Below are 14004 nucleotides of genomic sequence, written 5' to 3'. Positions count from 1 at the left end.
CATATACAATAGAGCGAATATAAATACAACTGAATAAAGTTTTGTTCAACAAGATTGTCAATTACAAAACCCTAACAAATCCAACCCCTTGTTTGAAGCATGTGGATCATTGATCTTCTGTCTTCGAAATACTTACTGTTTAGTTGGTATGAAACTATTTTTCACCCCCAAAGTGGAGATACCAGTATGTTGTTATGAGCAAGGCATCAAAAAAAAAAAAAAAAATCATATGGTGCTAAGATTAAAGTAAACAAATCCCACACGCAAGAGGACAAAACAAAAAGTGGAGATACCAGTCTACTGTATGAGCAAGGCACAAAAAAAAAATGGAATCACCCAACAGTGGGACCAAAAAACAAAAAATGAAGGGTGCAATTCATCAATAGGGTGCAACTCATTCTATATTTGTATATTTTTTTCTTTTTCTGCCTCTCTAAAAAAAAAAAAAAAAATCATAATACAAAGCATCATTGAAGTAAACAAATGCAACACTCAAAGGACAAAACAAGAAGGATAAAAATAACTACCATGGACAAGGATGGAATCATACGAAAGGGCTGAGCAAATATAAATTGCTAATCATAAGCATTGCATTAGACACTGAAATAGGAACCATCTGTGCAAACTAGCTAGCTAAGCAAGCTTTTCCATCAATGACTTCCTCAATTGAGAATTACCCATTATACCCATACCCCTCGGAGTTTAACGTGACGGATTTTGTCCCCGACAAACTCTCTGACAGCAACTACAAAGAGTGGAAGAAACTGATGCTGGACTTCATTGACAGTCGAGGCTTGGTTGGTTTCATCGATGGCACAGTTGAGGCTCCTCCTTCTGCACCACCTAAGAATGAGGAACAATACAGGTCCTGGAAAAGATCAGACGGTCTCGTACGAGGATGAATTCTCACAACGCTCACCAAAGATATCCTGATGCGAGTTCTGCCCTTTAAAACTGCTAAGGAAGTGTGGACAACGTTGGAAACAATTTTTTTTTTTTGATAAGCAAAAGAGAACTTTATTAATGAAGAAAGCAGAACAAGCATAAAACTTACATCAATAAAGAGGGAAGTGCAAAAGCATCACCGCTGGCCTTAACAATCCCAACTAGGTTGGCACTGCTAAGGAAGCAAAATCATCTGCTAGCACTTGACCCAAGATTGGCGAGAAACCAATCCAGAGAAAGCAAGAGAAAGGGAAAAGAAAATAAGAAAACCAGACCGGCCACCTAAACATTGACTAAACAGAAGCATAAGCATCTTTCTCTAGAGTACAAACTCAAACTGGAGGGGCCTCAGACCATTCCAATTGCAGAGCATCAATGCCACCCTCCAATAAAAAGACCAGATTAGTAGATTATCAATGCACCAGAACCAAGCATGATACAAACCAAACCACACGGTAGCAGCCACAATTCTGCCTTGAGCATAATCCTTCAACCTCCATACTGATACAAACTGCACATAGCTTCAGACCAACAGACAGATTAATCCAATTTACCTTCACAGACAGATCAGACCAGCATCCTACATCAGCATGACTATCAATCTGCATAGACCAGCTTCCACCTTCCAAATATTGGTGACAGACACCTTCCACCTTCACACTAGTAACAAACCAGCCATAATCCTATGTCATACACCCTCTGACTTTCAATCTCTCTACCATCTGTGACTGATAGCAACATCACAGCATCTGCAACTGCAAACCAAGACACTATCAGCCAGCAAACAACACACACTGCAGCAGATCACAGAATTGAGGAATGTGCCTCAGAAGCCAAATACCCCAAAATCACAGCAGGAACAATGCAGAAGCAGAACACAGAAGCAGAGCTCACACAACAGAAGCAGAATACACACAGAAATTACTCTTGGAATCGCAGCAGACTACCTCAACCAAGAAGGGAAGACACACACAGAAGCAGAATTCATCAAATGCACCTCCTGGTCTGGTTGAAGTTAAAAATAAAATCATGAATGGAATAAGAGTATGAGTTCCCAATAGAGTGACTCTTCAACCAAATGGCAACTCTAGTCTTGATAAGCTCACAAAGCTGCAGGGAGTTAGGTTGAGCACTATTAAACACACAGTCGTTCCTGAGCTTCCAAATTGACCATAAAACAGCAAGTGGTAAGGCTTTCCATATTTGGAGTTCCTTCTTCCTGAATTTAGTGCCAATCCACCAATCAAATAAGGCCACCACAGAGCCTGGACATACCCAGTGAAAACCCCACCAATCTATAATGTCAGACCAAATTTTCCAGGTAAAGGGGCAAAGGAGTAATACATGGTTAAGGGACTCAGGTTCTTCTCTGCAAAAGTGACACTCTGAGTAACAGCCTCGCCTCTAAGAACACCAATGCTATGAAGGAACACAGATGTTTTGATTCTACCTTTCTAAGCCAGCCAAGAAAAAAGTTAAACTTTTGGTGGTGTGATGTTATTCCAGATAAGTTTAGGCATGGACACAACTGGACCTCTATTAGACTGCAACCAACAGAATAAGTCACATGATCTAAAGGCACCTTGATTTGAATCTTTCCATCTCATACCATCCTCTACCTCATGCCTTAATAATGGCCCATTACCCAGTAGGACTTGCAAATTGTAACGCCCTCAAAAAAAATAACATTAAACCCATCAAATAAAACATTCATTGACATATGAAATATCCACAATCTTCTATTCATCAGAGTTTCATTACAAAAGTATTACATGTTAACAACAAAAGCAAAATGCCCTACGGGCTTACAGCTTTCCAAGTTAACACTTGGTTACAACAAAAGAGTACTAACTCATCTACACCTTAAGCCCTCGGCTTGAATATACATGTAATACATCAAAAAGGAACTTAAACAACAAAAATCTGTCCGCCTCTAGCCTCCCAAGCTATGACCTTGGAGGTGGCATGCTACCTGTACCTGAAAAATGATAATCCCATATAGGGTGAGCCACAGCCCAGTAGAAATACACTAAACCAAATATGAATAATGACTAAGAGATTAACAGTTGATAGATGGCCAATACAGATATTTTCCCTTATCACATTCTACGGTTTCATGACATACAAGTCCATATTACAGTCTATTTTCCAATTCCTTTCAATTCTCAATTTACAACCATGGCTCAGAACCTGGCCAAACAACTCATATGAGACAGTAACCCATATTAAACACTTCCCATTTCATAATAGATAAGCATATTAGCTATATCACACAACAACAGATAAGCATACAAGCTATATCATTACTTCCACAGATATGCATATGAGCACTATCACACTTCCAATGACAAGCGTATGAGCTCTGTCAACACAGTACTAGATAAGCATATGAGCTCTATCTACGGAGTCCATCCCCTATCTCCTCCCAACAACATCCGGTTTAGAGGTCCATCCCTATTTTTCCCTAAACCGTGGAGTACATCCCCTATCTCCTCCAACACAACACAATGCATATAAACAATAATTATACACATCATCACACAACACATAAATTTAACGTGTTCTTTCAATCAATCATAATCAATGACTCATTCCAGTGATTAGTTTCCGTTTGCCTAATTATCATGCATTGTCTACAACAATCACGACTATCCTCCACCGATAGCCCAAAGTAGTTATTTCTATGCAGTAAATAAATGCAACAAATGGATATAAAATCGACATCTTCAACTAAGTGAGTGGTATGAGGTCCAACTACACCCTTTAATCCCATGTATTCCCAATCTCAACATTTCTATTTCATAACCTCATTTCTCACGATTAATTAACCCAATTAATCAAACAATGTAATTAGGGCATTCTCCATAATTAACATTACAACCCTTAAGGTCCCATTTTCATCAATGATTCAACATTTATTCCATTTCTCTATGCCAAGCATGCATCTAGGTTTATTATAAATAAAGCCCCAACTTTTGTAAAATCACACAAAAGCCCCAAACTTTCACAAAACTACCAAACCAACCCCAACATCTCAAAATACTAAAATCTAAAGACAAAATCCATAGAGAGGAGTAGGATACCCCTACCTCAAATCCGGAGCCCCAAGGGAGAAGATGACAAAACCCAACGTGCTCCAAATCCTGAAATTTTCAGATTAAAATGTAGCCCTCGACGATCAACAACCTTTTTGTAAAGGCCAAAGATGAGCAAATCACTCATACTAGATCAAAACCTAGAGAGAATGTAGAGTTCTAGAGTGAGAGGCTCAACAATGGTGTTTTTGAAAAAGTAGGAGAGAGAAGAGAAAGTGAAAAAGTGATTTGAAAAGTCAAAACACGGAGCTTTAACCCAGTCGCCCCGCTCGAGCGTCCAACGCCTCGCTTGAGCGTCACTCACAGACTCCCGCTCGAGCGGCCAATCCCCCGCTCGAGCTCCGGGTACACACTCTCAGAACTTTTGCAGACAGGTCTCCCGCTCGAACTTCCAACTCCTCGCTCGAGTGTCACTCACACAAACCCGCTCGAGCGGCCAATCCTACGCTCGAGCGTCGAACACTGGACAGGAAATACTGGATGGGTGAAACTCCCGCTCGAGCGCCAAAACCCCCGCTCGAGCGGACAGGTCAAAATCTGGGCAACTAGTTTTAGTTTCTGATCTCAACCAACCTGTAACAAACCTGCCCTGCACATCCTATAACTCAAATACAAAGTAAGAAAGGATGTACACAAGGTAATGATCAACTACTAACATCCACGGACACATGTCCGGATCACTGTATGACAAGGGTAAACCCGGGATCACTATACAAATTTTGAACTTCCTCCTCTTCCCAAGCCAACAGAGGTCTCCTAAAGGTTAAGTTCCAGTTGGGGTAGCTACTTTTTCTATCCATGAAATCTTTAAGAGAACCATCTTTATCAGAAGAAAGACAAAATAGTCTAGGAAAGAGGGATTGAAGACAGTCACCACCTAGCCAACCATCCTTCCAGAATGAGATATTGGCCCCATTACCAACAACCAATTCTGAGTTAACCAAGAAATAGTTGAGTAAGGTAGGGTTATCAGCAGCTAAACCCATAATGTCCTTCCAGATCCCAGAGCAATTAGTAATAGTACCTTGGGAGTGAAACCAACTACCGGATCTGCTGCTGTACTTGCAACAGATCAATCTTCTCCATAGGGCTTGTTTTTCATTACAAAACCTCCACCACCATTTAGCAAGTAAACACTCATTAACTTGACCCAAACTTCTAACACCTAATCCTCCTTGATTTTTTGACATAGAGACAACCTTCCAATTGACCAAGTGGACCTTTCTTTTGACCTCGGTGTCGCCCCACAGAAAAGAAGCTTGAATTTTATCCACCTCTTTGATTACACCCTTTGGCATTTTAAACGGGGAAAGGTAGAAGATTGGGAGGTTTGATAAAACTGACTTAATAAGGGTGAGTCTTCCAGCAAACGATAAAAGTCTTTTTTTCCATCCAGAAAGTTTACTTTTAAATTTATCCAGAACAAGTTTCCAGGTAACTTTCCTTCTAGGATTGGCACCAAGTGGAAGACCAAGATACTTCAATGGTAGCTTCTGAGTGAGACAGTTCAGTTTTGATGAGAAGTCATTGACTAAAGTCTCAGAGATTCCAATACCACAAACAACACTTTTGTGGAAATTAATTTTCAGACCTAACATAATCTCGAAACATCTAAGTATCCTCTTTAAAGTTGTGATTTCCATTGAATCTGCCTCGCAAAAGAGAATGGTGTCATCAGCAAATTGCAGGTGAGTGAATTCCAGCCCATTAGGTCCAACATTAGCACCTTTAATTAAGCCCATAACCTTAGCTCTTGATAGTAAGATATTCAACCCCTCTGCTACAATATTGAAGAGGAAGGGTGAGAGTGGATCGCCCTGTCTGAGACCTCTTTCCGGTTGGATTTCATCAGTAGGTAAGCCATTGACAAGGATGGAAATACTTGTAGTTGATAAGCAAGTTTTCATCCAACCCAGCCATTTTGAACCAAAACCAAACTTTGCAAGCAAATCAAATGGGAACTCCCAATTCACCGTGCCAAAGGCTTTTTCAAAGTCAAGCTTAATGATCACCCCTTGCTTATTTGATTTTTTCCACCAATCTACAATCTCATTAGCAATTAGCACTCCATCCATTAAATTTTTACCTCCAACGAATGCAGATTGTGCTTCATTCACAATGTTAGGCAAAACAAGCTTCAGTCTCTTGGTTAGTACCTTGGAAAGGATTTTGTATATGGAACTAATCAAGCTGATGGGCCTGAAGTCAGACAGAGATACAGGATTATCCTTTTTGGGGATAAGACACACAAATGAGCAATTAAGACCCCTGGCCAAGTACTATTCTCATGAAATTCTTTCATAAAGTTTAAAATGTCATGTTTCATAAAGTTCCAGCATTTTTGGAAACATGACAGATTAAAGCCATCCGGACCTGGGGCTTTGTTTCCATCACAGTCCTTAATAGCAGCCCAAACTTCCTCTTCAGAGAAGGCACTTTCCAGCACGGTTGATGCATTATTGTGCATGTTAATGGAATTAAATTGGCCTCCCAGTTTAGGCCTACACTTCCAATGCTCTGAGTAGAGTAATTTGAAATGATTCATCACAGCAGTTTTGATTTCAATAGATTGCACCACTAAGATCCCATTGACTTCTATTGAATCAAGTGAATTTCTGTTATGTCTGTTTGTGGCAGTAATGTGGAAGAACCTGGTGTTCTTATCACCTTTTAATGACCAGATAAGCCTAGATTTCTGTAACCATAATCTCTCATCCATCTTTCTCAATTTCCAAACTTCCCCTAATAATTCCATCCTTCTAGCAGATTCATCAACTTGGAGAGTTCTAACCTCAGCTAGCAAGTCCCATGAGTGAAGTTCAGCTTCCTTCTCCTTGAGATTTTCATTGATGTTACCAAATACCTCCTTATTCCATTTTTTCAGACACAGTTTAAGAGCTTGTAACTTCTTCTTTAGGATGTAACCTGCCCAGCCCTCCAAATTTAAGTGCTCCTAATTTTGGTTCACTGTTTGATAAAAGCTGGTGTGCATAGCCCAAGAGTTAATAAATCTAAAGGGTCTAGGACCCCAATCCCTCTCATCCTCCATTAGCAACAGAGGACAGTGATCAGACAAGGATCTAGGCAAACCCCAAAGTTTGAACCTAAAAGATTCAAGCCACTCAGGATTTAAAATGAACCTATCAATTCTGCTCCACCTATTACCATCCTGAGAACTACCCCAGGTGTATCTTCTGCCCAGCATTGGTAAGTCTAACCCTCCAATTTTTTCAATAAAATTTCCGAAATCCTTCATCCCACATCCCTTCTGACACAACCCTTCATTTCCCCTATACTTTTGACTACATTGAAATCACCCCCAATACACCAAGGATGAGTGAAAGTGGTTCTAAGACTGCATAATAGTTCCCACAGTCTCCTCATTTTCAGCAAATCATTAGAAGCATAAACATTGACAATAATACAGCTAAAGTTTAGAGAAGTGATACCTGAGAGCAAAATGAAATTCTTGCTGCAACAACAATCTGACAAAGAGAAAACCTCAGGTTTCCAAATACACAACAGCCCACCTGCATTCCCTACTGCGTCAACAGCCATGAACTCCATCTGGTCCCCAGGCCATAAGGATCTAACAAATGATTCTAAAATCTCTGCCTTCTTGGTCTCCTGAATTAAAGCAATATCTACTTTTCTTACTCTAAGAAGCTCCTTTAATTTCCTTCTTTTCTCCGAATTTCCCAACCCTCTAATATTCCAAGAGAATAACTTCATTGATAAACAAACTAAGGCTCCAAAACCACCTAAGCTTGCAGGATCAGGACTATTTAGCAACGTCAAACTGTTTTCTCCTTTCCAGATCTTGGGTTTCAAGCTCCATGATCTTCTCAATAACTTCGGCCTCTTTTCCTTCACAATTGATGCCAAGAAGGTTTCCAATTTGTAAGGTGGCTTGTGCCTCATTTAGAAGGAATCTTCCTCTGCTCGAACTGCTACTCAATGAAATCGAGTCTGACAGTGCCTTAGTGGCAGCTCTGAGAAGCACGCCCTTGTTAAATCTTACACCTCCATTTACCTTGGCCTTTGATTTCTTTGGAACTTTCGAAGGGTGTGTCTTTGCTGTAGAATGATATTTGCTAACCTCTGTTGCTTTACTAGTCCCCCCCTTTAGGCTTGACTGCATTAAGAGAGCAGCTGCTACGGGTTGTTGCAACCCAGAGTCAGTTGGGTCAGTTCTGCTTATAACATCCCTGGGTTGTGATAAGGTATCCATTGCTCTGGGATTATGCAACCCAGAGTTGGTTGGGACAGCACATCCTATTAGGTCCACCCTATTAGGCCCATGGACTATTAGAGGCATGGTGAGGTTTGAATTAACAAACTGGACTGGGCCTAAAAACACCTCCAGATTCACGTTGGGCTGGGGTAAATCAGACCCACTGACGCTTTTCACAAAGCCAGGAGTAGAAATAAGCCCATCAACTAATCGGTTTTCACAATCTGCAACAAGGCCGTTGTTGTCTGACATGGTTGTCACATTCCTCAAGCATGCGTCTCCAACACTCGTCTTCTCCAAGTCTCGAGCCATTTCCTTTATTACAGAGATAGCCATCAGACTATCATTACCTGACAACTCCTTTTCCTTTAATGCTTCTTGTATACACACGCCACCGCCAGAGTTCCTTACGGGCTCCACCTCATTGTTCATTGCCACCTCATCATCTTCTTTCCTGAGGATTACACCATTGTCAACAGAGTGCTCATCCCCCCTGCTTGCATTAACAGAAGTAACCTCCCGCATATGAATATTAGAGAAACTTGGGTTTTCTATGACGACTACTTGCTCTTCACAAACTCGGATCTGGTGGAGTGTGCCTTTGCAATCCAGAGTTATCACTTGGTTAATGCATTCCATTGCTTTGGTTGCTATTTTGACTTTACCACAGCAAAGGTGTGACATTTCAAGTGTGCTTCTATCGATCGCAATGACATCACCTATAGCGATCCCGGATTTACCCTTGTTTTATAGTGATCTGGACGTGTGTCCGTGGATGTTGGTAGTTGATCATTATCTTGTTTACATCCTTTCTTACCTTGTATTTGAGTTATAGGATGTGTTGGGCAGGTTTGTTACAGGTTGGTTGAGTTTAGAAATCAAAACTAGTTGCCCAGATTTTGGCATGTCCGCTCGAGCGGGGGTTTTGACGCTCGAGTGGGGAATACACACATCTAGTATTTCTTGTGCAGTATTGGACGCTCGAGCGGGGGATTGAACGCTCGAGCGAGAGGTTGTGAGTGACGCTCGAGCGGGGACCTGTTGTGTCGAGATGCTGGGAGAGTGCATCCGGCGCTCGAGCGGGAGTTTGGCCGCTCGAGCGGGAGTCTGTGAGTGCCGCTCGAGCGGGGCGACTGGGTTTAAGTTTCGAGTTTTGACTTTTCAAATCACCTTTTCACTTTCTCTTCTCTCTCCTACTTTCCAAAAACACCATTGTTGAGCCTCTCACTCTAGAACTCCACCTTCTCTCTAGGTTTTGATCTAGTAGGAGTGATTTGTTCATCTTTGGCCTTTACAAAAAAGTTGTTGATCGTCGAGGGCTACCTTTTAATCTGAAAATTTTGGAATTTGGAGCACGTTGGGTTTTGTCATCTTCTCCCTTGGGGCTCCGGATTTGAGGTAGGGATATCCTACTCCTCTCTATGGATTTTTGTCTTTAAATTTTAGTATTTTGAGATGTTGGGGTTGGTTTGATAATTTTATGAAAGTTTGGGGCTTTTGTGTAATTTTACAAAAGTTGGGGTTTTATTTATAATAAACCTAGATGCATGTTTGGCATAGAGAGATGGAATAAATGTTGAATCATTGATGAAAATGGGACCTTAAGGGTTGTAATGTTAATTATGAAAAATGCCCTAATTACATTGTTTGATTAATTGGGTTAATTAATCGTGAGAAATGAAGTTATGAAATAGGAATATTGAGATTGGGAATGTATGGGGTTAAAGGGTGTAGTTGAATTATTTATCACTCACCGAAATGAAATGTTGATTGAATATCCATTTGTGCATTTATTTTCTGTTTAGAAATAACTGCTTTGGGCTATCAGTGGAGGATAGTCGTGATTGTTGTAGACAATGCATGATGATTAGGCAAACGAAAACTAATCAATGGAACGTGTCATGGAATTTGACGGTTGATAGAATACATTAACTGTATGTATTGAATAATGGTATATAGAACCAATGTGTTTGTATACGTTATGTGTAGAGCAGGAGATGGGGGATGTACTCCGCGGTTTAGGGGAAGATGGGGGATGTACCTCTAAACCGGATAGTATTGGGAGAAGATAGGGGATGAACTCCGTAGATACAGCTCATATGCTTGTCTAGAGAAGTGAAGATAGAGCTCATATGCTTATCTTTGTGAAGTGTAGATACAGCTTATATGCTTATCTGTGAATGTGGGATATAGTTGTTATACATATCTGTTGAGAATGTGGATATAGCTTATATGCTTATCTGTGAATGTGGGATATAGTTTTTATACATATCTGTTGAGATGATGATAGAGCTAATATGCTTATCTGTTGAAAAAGGGAAAATGAAAAGTAACTTGGACTCATAAGTCGTATGACATAAAATGTGATTTATGTGGATGTATCAGTGTTGGCCATCTATCAATTGCTAATCTTTTAGTCATTGTTCATGGTTGGTTTAGTGTATTTCTACTAGGCTGTGGCTCACCCTATATGGGAATATCATTTTCAGGTGCAGGTAGCATGCCACCTCCAAGGATATAGCTTGGGAGGCTAGATGCGAGCAGATTTTTACTGTTTAGTTTCTTTTGATGTATTACATGTATATTCAAGCCAAGGGCTTAATGTGTAGATGAGTTAGCACTCTTTTGTTGTAACCAAGTGTTAACTTGGAAAGCTGTAAGCCCGTAGGGCATTTTGCTTTTGTTGTTAACATGTAATACTTTTGTAATGAAACTCTGATGAATAAAAGAATGTGGATATTTCGTATGTCAATGAATGTTTTTATTTTGAGGGCGTTACAACTTGGTATCAGAGCCTACCGGGTTCGAATACTTTGGGTACGTGGGAAGTGATTAGTATCACAATGGGCTTGTCTCGCTTGGTAGAGACTTAGATGTAGTGTCATATGCTATGTGTTTAATTGATAACATGCTTATGTGTTTATTTGGGTATGGGATTTAATTTCTAGGATGTTGATTGAATCCTTAGATTTCTGGGAGTCTCGTTGGAAAGGCACTTGATCAATGCCGTTTCTGACCGGAACTCTAGTAACGCCTCGGGACTATCATTATCCGGAAACGAAATTCGTAAGTGCTTATGTGTTTATGTGCTTACGTGGAGTGAATTACAGTTGTCCATGCATTAGGACGTGAGTGTTTAGTTTCGGCATATTTATGAATGTGCTAATGTTCAGTGTTACCTTTATTAGGATGTCAGAACGAGGAAGAGGTGCTAGGCGTGGTAGACCTGCGAGGCAGGAAGTACCTTTACCGAATAAGAATCCGGCAGCGCAGGAGGGAGTTGGCCAGGCCAATGTGGCCGAGCCAGCGGGTCAGCAGGCCATGGGTGCCTTGGCCAGAGAGATAGCAGGAGCTTTGGGTATTCTTAGAGCTGGGAATCAGGCAACTGAGGCGGGACCTTCTTTCTTGAAGAGGGAGTTTTTCCGGTCTAATCTGGATGAGTTTATCGGGGATCCGAAGGAGCCACTGAAGGCTGATGAGTGGCTAGAGCAAATGAGTAAGACGTTCGAGATACTTGGCATCGAGGACGGAGCACTGAAAGTGACCTTGGCATCCTTCCAGCTGAAGGGAGATACGGGTCAATGGTGGAAGTACGAGAAGGCTTGTGTTGGAGGTACATGGGAGGCGTTTGTAAATACTTTTCAGGAGAGGTTTTTGTCTGCAGCAGCTAGGGAGAAGCTGAGGGATCAGTTTAGCCGGCTTAAACAGCAGGGCTTGTCAGTGGCCGAGTTTGAGGCTACTTTTACCAGTCTGTCCAGGTTTGCACCTGAACTGGTGGCGTCCGAGGAACGCCGTTGCTATGAGTTTGAGCGGAAGTTGAGGCGGGGCCTCAAGTTGAGAGTTGGCGGGTCTTACATCCGAGAGTATAGACACCTGGTAGATGCTGCTGCTCATATGGAAATTATGATGCAGGAAGAGGAGGAAGAGCAGAGGGGCTCCAAGAGGGGCCAGGATGTCCAGGGTGATGGCAAGAGACAGAGGGGTTATAACCCTCAGCAGCCTCAGGGTGCAGTTTCTAGATCGACCTCTCCAGTGCCGAGTGTAGGCTCGGGGAGAGGCAATCAGAGGGAGTTTGCTTGTTATAAGTGTGGCCAGCCGGGTCACAAGGTTTCTGTTTGCCCGCAGAAGGGTGGGGGTCAGAGAGCTGCTTCTTCTTCAGTTAGACCGCAGAGTCAGAGTTTGGGCAGGGGGTAACCCTTGTCTTGTTATCAGTGTGGACAGCCTGGGCACTTGAAGAGGTTTTGCCCGCAGTTGAGTGCCACTTCGGGAGCGTCTGGTTCCAAGCAGACGCAGGGATTTCAGCCAGCTCAGTCTGTGCAGGCCTCGAAGGCCAATCCGGGGGCTTCGTCGTCCCAGTCAGTGCAGCAGTCGTATGCTCCTAGAGGTGAGCAGGTAGATCAGGGCCTACCGGGCGCGTGTATGCTGTTACCGTGCAGGATTTAGTACCGGCTCCATCGGTAGTGAGAGGTACTTTTTTGTTTTGCAACTCGATTGCTAGTGTGTTGATCGACACGGGTGCATCTCATTCTTTTGTATCTGCTGCATTTGCATCTGTTTTGGAATTGGAGTTAGCACAGTTAGCATCTCCTATTTGTGTAGTGTCACCTCTTGGGGGTGAACTGATCTTGAAACAAGGTGTTAGAGGTTGTGATATAGAGGTCGCCGACCATAGGCTTCCTTTTCCGTTTGTTGTCATGCCCATGAAGGGCTTTGATGTTATTTTGTGTATGGACTGGCTATCGTCATACCGGGCTGTTATCGATTGCTACCGCCAGAGGGTCACATTATGTACCTTGAGTGGGGAGTGGTTCCATTTCTTGGGAGACCGGGTTGGTAGCGTTCTGCCACCGGGGTATGATTCGCGAGGGCGAAGTGAGCTTAGTGGTCTACTTGCTAGCTTTGAGAGTGGTGAGAGTAGTGAGACCCAGCTTGTATTGCTGAGGGTGGTTTGTGAGTATTCGGATGTCTTTCCCGAAGACCTTGTTAGTTTGCCACCTCACCGAGAGATAGAGTTTTCTATTGACCTAGTGCCCGGCACGGCGCCGATTTCTATGGCACCTTATCGTTTTGCTCCAGCAGAGTTGATTGAGTTGAAAGTTCAGCTCCAGGAATTGCTAGATAAAGGTTTTGTTCGCCCTAGTGTTTCACCGTGGGGAGCACCGGCCCTCTTTGCTAAAAAGAAAGATGGTGCCTTGAGGTTGTGTATAGACTACCGGAAGTTGAATCGGGCTACGGTCAAGAATAAGTACCCTATGCCCCGTATAGATGATTAGTTTGACCAGTTGAAGGGTTCCCGTTGTTTCTCTAAGATAGACTTGAGATCGGGTTACCACCAGTTGAGGGTCAGGGAGGAGGATATTTCTAAAACGGCATTCCGTACGCGGTATGGCCATTATGAGTTTCTGGTGATGCCATTTGGGCTTACCAATGCACCGGCAGTCTTTATGGACTTGATGAACCGGATTTTCTGGGAATTCTTGGATCGATTTGTAGTCGTTTTCGTGGACGACATTCTTATCTATTCGCCTTCAGAGGAGGAGCATGAGGAACACTTGAGAGTGGTGCTTGAGTTGCTTAGAGCCCATAGGCTGTATGCCAAGTTTGGGAAGTGTGAGTTCTGGCTAGGCGAGGTGAAATTCTTGGGCCACGTGATATCCGGGGAAGGAGTGTCTGTTGATACATCCAAGGTAGAGGCAGTGCAAGATTGGGCACAGCCTAAGAGTGTGTTTG

This window comes from Camellia sinensis, chromosome 1 (genome assembly GCF_055761805.1).
Source record: "Camellia sinensis isolate YWXY chromosome 1, ASM5576180v1, whole genome shotgun sequence".
Taxonomy (NCBI): domain Eukaryota; kingdom Viridiplantae; phylum Streptophyta; class Magnoliopsida; order Ericales; family Theaceae; genus Camellia; species Camellia sinensis.
The sequence above is the reverse complement of the archived record's forward strand: the minus strand, read 5'-3'. Positions refer to the sequence as shown.